The sequence below is a fragment of the Schistocerca americana genome, unplaced genomic scaffold, assembly GCF_021461395.2.
Source record: "Schistocerca americana isolate TAMUIC-IGC-003095 unplaced genomic scaffold, iqSchAmer2.1 HiC_scaffold_796, whole genome shotgun sequence".
Lineage (NCBI taxonomy): Eukaryota > Metazoa > Arthropoda > Insecta > Orthoptera > Acrididae > Schistocerca > Schistocerca americana.
This window is the reverse complement of record NW_025726562.1, coordinates 42,501-47,500: the sequence shown is the minus strand read 5'-3', so window position 1 is coordinate 47,500 and position 5,000 is coordinate 42,501. Positions and strand designations below refer to the sequence as shown.

At 51.9% G+C, this 5,000-nt stretch overlaps 1 non-coding gene across 1 annotated transcript in view; it reads left to right on the top strand.

Moving 5' to 3' along the window:
* The first annotated feature begins 3,699 nt into the window (after positions 1 to 3,699).
* LOC124591043 overlaps positions 3,700 to 5,000 on the top strand; it is a 1,916-nt gene continuing 615 nt past the window's right edge. The window contains exon 1 of the ribosomal RNA XR_006976901.1: positions 3,700 to 5,000. This exon is cut by the window's right edge and continues 615 nt beyond it. This is a non-coding gene — a ribosomal RNA (small subunit ribosomal RNA).

Sequence of the window (5,000 nt, the reverse complement as noted above, 5' to 3'; positions counted from 1 at the left end):
CCTTAACCTAACCTATGTCGTACCTTAACCTACCCTATGTCGTACCTTAACCTAACCTATGTCGTACCTTAACCTAACCTATGTCGTACCTTAACCTAACCTATGTCGTACCTTAACCTAACCTATGTCGTACCTTAACCTAACCTATGTCGTACCTTAACCTAACCTATGTCGTACCTTAACCTAACCTATGTCGTACCTTAACCTAACCTATGTCGTACCTTAACCTAACCTATGTCGTACCTTAACCTAACCTATGTCGTACCTTAACCTAACCTATGTCGTACCTTAACCTAACCTATGTCGTACCTTAACCTAACCTATGTCGTACCTTAACCTAACCTATGTCGTACCTTAACCTAACCTATGTCGTACCTTAACCTAACCTATGTCGTACCTTAACCTAACCTATGTCGTACCTTAACCTAACCTATGTCGTACCTTAACCTAACCTATGTCGTACCTTAACCTAACCTATGTCGTACCTTAACCTAACCTATGTCGTACCTTAACCTAACCTATGTCGTACCTTAACCTAACCTATGTCGTACCTTAACCTAACCTATGTCGTACCTTAACCTAACCTATGTCGTACCTTAACCTAACCTATGTCGTACCTTAACCTAACCTATGTCGTACCTTAACCTAACCTATGTCGTACCTTAACCTAACCTATGTCGTACCTTAACCTAACCTATGTCGTACCTTAACCTAACCTATGTCGTACCTTAACCTAACCTATGTCGTACCTTAACCTAACCTATGTCGTACCTTAACCTAACCTATGTCGTACCTTAACCTAACCTATGTCGTACCTTAACCTAACCTATGTCGTACCTTAACCTAACCTATGTCGTACCTTAACCTAACCTGTATTGCGCCTTAAGCCTAACCTGTATTGCGCCTTAACGTAACCTGTATTGCGCCTTAACGTAACCTGTATTGCGCCTTAACGTAACCTGTATTGCGCCTTAACGTAACCTGTATTGCGCCTTAACGTAACCTGTATTGCGCCTTAACGTAACCTGTATTGCGCCTTAACGTAACCTGTATTGCGCCTTAACGTAACCTGTATTGCGCCTTAACGTAACCTGTATTGCGCCTTAACGTAACCTGTATTGCGCCTTAACGTAACATTGCGCTTAACGTACCTGTATTGCGCCCTTAACGTAACCTGTATTGCGGCCTTAACGTAACCTGTATTGCGCCTTAACGTAACCTGTATTGCGCCTTAACGTAACCTGTATTGCGCCTTAACGTAACCTGTATTGCGCCTTAACGTAACCTGTATTGCGCCTTAACGTAACCTGTATTGCGCCTTAACGTAACCTGTATTGCGCCTTAACGTAACCTGTATTGCGCCTTAACGTAACCTGCATTGCGCGCTTAAGAACCTGCATTGCGCCTTAACGTAACCTGTATTGCGCCTTAACGTAACCTGCATTGCGCCTTACGTAACCCTGCATTGCGCCTTAACGTAACCTGTATTGCGCCTTAACGTAACCTGTATTGCGCCTTAACGTAACCTGTATTGCGCCTTAACGTAACCTGTATTGCGCCTTACGTAACCTGTATTGCGCCTTAACGTAACCTGTATTGCGCCTTAACGTAACCTGTATTGCGCCTTAACGTAACCTGTATTGCGCCTTAACGTAACCGATATTGCGCCTTAACGTAAACCTATATTGCGCCGTAACGTAACCTATATTGCGCCGTAACGTAACCCACATTGCCCCTTAACGTAACCTATATTGCGCCGTAACGTAACCTATATTGCGCCGTAACGTAACCCACATTGCCCCTTAACGTAACCCACATTGCCCCTTAACGTAACCCACATTGCCCCTTAACGTAACCCAACACACGTTGGGCCTTAACCCAACACACGTTGGGCCTTAACCCAACACACGTTGGGCCTTAACCCAACACACGTTGGCCTTAACCCAACACACGTTGGGCCTTAACCCAACACACGTTGGGCCTTAACCTGCTCTGTAATTGTCATACGACGCGTTAAATTAGGTGTAGTGTTGCCTAACTGCAACCCCCGCAATATAGTTTGCTACTCGCACTGCCCGGTCCCCAGTGTATCGCTTCATGTTAAACACCTTGCAGCTATACACTGTAATGTGGATGGCAGCAGGACGTACATGCTCAATGCCCTTTGCAGTTGTTCATTGGCATTTGCAGTTGTTCATTGGCATTCGCATGGCGAAGCACTTAGCCTACGCTGTGGTACGGCCTGTGTCAACTGTCCGCTGATGTTGTACGTCCAAATCACACACTGTACTGCACATTGGTCCTCATGTACTGAATGATACATCGTGGTACATGTGACCGTAACAACGACTGCGCCAACAACGGCGAACCATGCGGTCCAAATGTTGTGCACTCAGCTACGTGTCGTCTCCCTATAAGAGCTGGATTGCAGTGTGGTATGCCCTGGATGGCGATCAGCATGAGCCGTCTGTTGATGTAGTGGCGCGGTGTTGTCAGACGTAGTCGTCTCTTCTCACACACCGTGATAGCACGGTGCACTGCGTTCCACATCTGCGACATGCGACAGAGGCCGGTTGACAGTCGTTCGCGCAATGGACATCGCATACGTACGGGGGCCACCTTCCACGTGTTCGCTAAGCGTGGACATGTTGTTGCGTGTATGTGGGCAGACAGTGTGTCGTGACACCTGACACAGGCATGCAACAATCGTTGAATTTGGCAAATGGCGATGGACGCCTACGTTTGCTGGTGACGTTACGCAAATGAACAACTGGTAAACCGTGTGTGGCGGTGTTCTCGCTAGGGGTGAATCAGTGATGGCGACGATCGGTGAGCTACCAACCGGTTGTTGCAGCGATACCCACCATGCCCACGAACGTGAATGGCATGTGGGTGTGAAGCGATACGCGGCGGTGGCTGGGTGGGACCGTCCCCGGCCGGTGAGGGGGGGCCTCCGGCGTGTTGGCCGTGCGGTGGCGTGGGCGCACGCGCTACAGCCGGCTGGTGGGGGCGGCCAGTGGCAGGCGCGCCGGCCGACGGAGGCGGCAGGCGGCGCAGCTGCGCGCCGGCGCACCCTGCACGCGGCGCCGTGCGGCCAAAGTAGGTCCTCGCGGGCCCGGTGCGAAGCGCGGTGGACATCTGCAGTGTGCTGGTCCGATTGAGGACTGTGTGCGCTGAGGATGCGCCGCCGCCCGGCGCTCGGCGCCGCGACGCCCGTCTGCTGCTCGGTCGCCTCTGCGGTTCTCGCAGGTGGTTTGTATCGCAGCTGTGCGGACGTGTTGGCGCGTGCGCTGTGCTGGGAGAGTTCGCTTCGGCACCCAAGTGGGGCTTTTGTCCTTCTGTGGCGCTGGCGTTGGAGCTGCCGGTCACCGTAGGTGGCGCGTGTTGTCTCCCGCCGGCATGCCACGACAGCACGCTCCCGGGCCTCTGTCGGCAGCGGCAAGCTCAGTTGGGAGCACGGGTGGTCCGCACCTAAAGCGTCTACTCGCCAAACTCCGGGCGATTGCGCCTCTCTCGAACCCGACCAAGTACTTAGGACGGCGCTGCGCGCCGCCGGGACCTGAGAGGGTTTCGAGGTGTATGGTGCAGGGGAGCTCAGCCTCCTCCTGTTGCAGAATAATTGAGCGGACGCTTGCGTGTTCGCGCGGGCCCCGGGACACACTCCCGGGCGGCCGGCTGCTCAGCTCTAGTTGACGCTGCTCCCTGGTTGATCCTGCCAGTAGTCATATGCATGTCTCAAAGATTAAGCCATGCATGTCTCAGTACAAGCCCGCATTAGGTGAAACCGCGAATGGCTCATTAAATCAGTTATGGTTCCTTAGATCGTACCCACGTTACTTGGATAACTGTGGTAATTCTAGAGCTAATACATGCAAACAGAGTCCCGACCAGAGATGGAAGGGACGCTTTTATTAGATCAAAACCAATCGGTCGGCTCGTCCGGTCCGTTTGCCTTGGTGACTCTGAATAACTTGGGCTGATCGCACGGTCCTCGTACCGGCGACGCATCTTTCAAATGTCTGCCTTATCAACTGTCGATGGTAGGTTCTGCGCCTACCATGGTTGTAACGGGTAACGGGGAATCAGGGTTCGATTCCGGAGAGGGAGCCTGAGAAACGGCTACCACATCCAAGGAAGCAGCAGGCGCGCAATTACCCACTCCCGGCACGGGGAGGTAGTGACGAAAAATAACGATACGGGACTCATCCGAGGCCCCGTAATCGGAATGAGTACACTTTAAATCCTTTAACGAGTATCTAATTGGAGGGCAAGTCTGGTGCCAGCAGCCGCGGTAATTCCAGCTCCAATAGCGTATATTAAAAGTTGTTGCGGTTAAAAAGCTCGTAGTTGGATTTGTGTCCCACGCTGTTGGTTCACCGCCCGTCGGTGTTTAACTGGCATGTATCGTGGGACGTCCTGCCGGTTGGGGCGAGCTGAAGGCGTGCGACGCGGGCCTCGTGCGTGCTCGTGCGTCCCGAGGCGGACCCCGTTGCAATCCTACCAGGGTGCTCTTGAGTGAGTGTCTCGGTGGGCCGGCACGTTTACTTTGAACAAATTAGAGTGCTTAAAGCAGGCAAGCCCGCCTGAATACTGTGTGCATGGAATAATGGAATAGGACCTCGGTTCTATTTTGTTGGTTTTTCGGAACCCGAGGTAATGATTAATAGGGACAGGCGGGGGCATTCGTATTGCGACGTTAGAGGTGAAATTCTTGGATCGTCGCAAGACGAACAGAAGCGAAAGCATTTGCCAAGTTATGTTTTCATTAATCAAGAACGAAAGTTAGAGGTTCGAAGGCGATCAGATACCGCCCTAGTTCTAACCATAAACGATGCCAGCCAGCGATCCGCCGCAGTTCCTCCGATGACTCGGCGGGCAGCCTCCGGGAAACCAAAGCTTTTGGGTTCCGGGGGAAGTATGGTTGCAAAGCTGAAACTTAAAGGAATTGACGGAAGGGCACCACCAGGAGTGGAGCCCTGCGGCTTAATTGACTCAACACG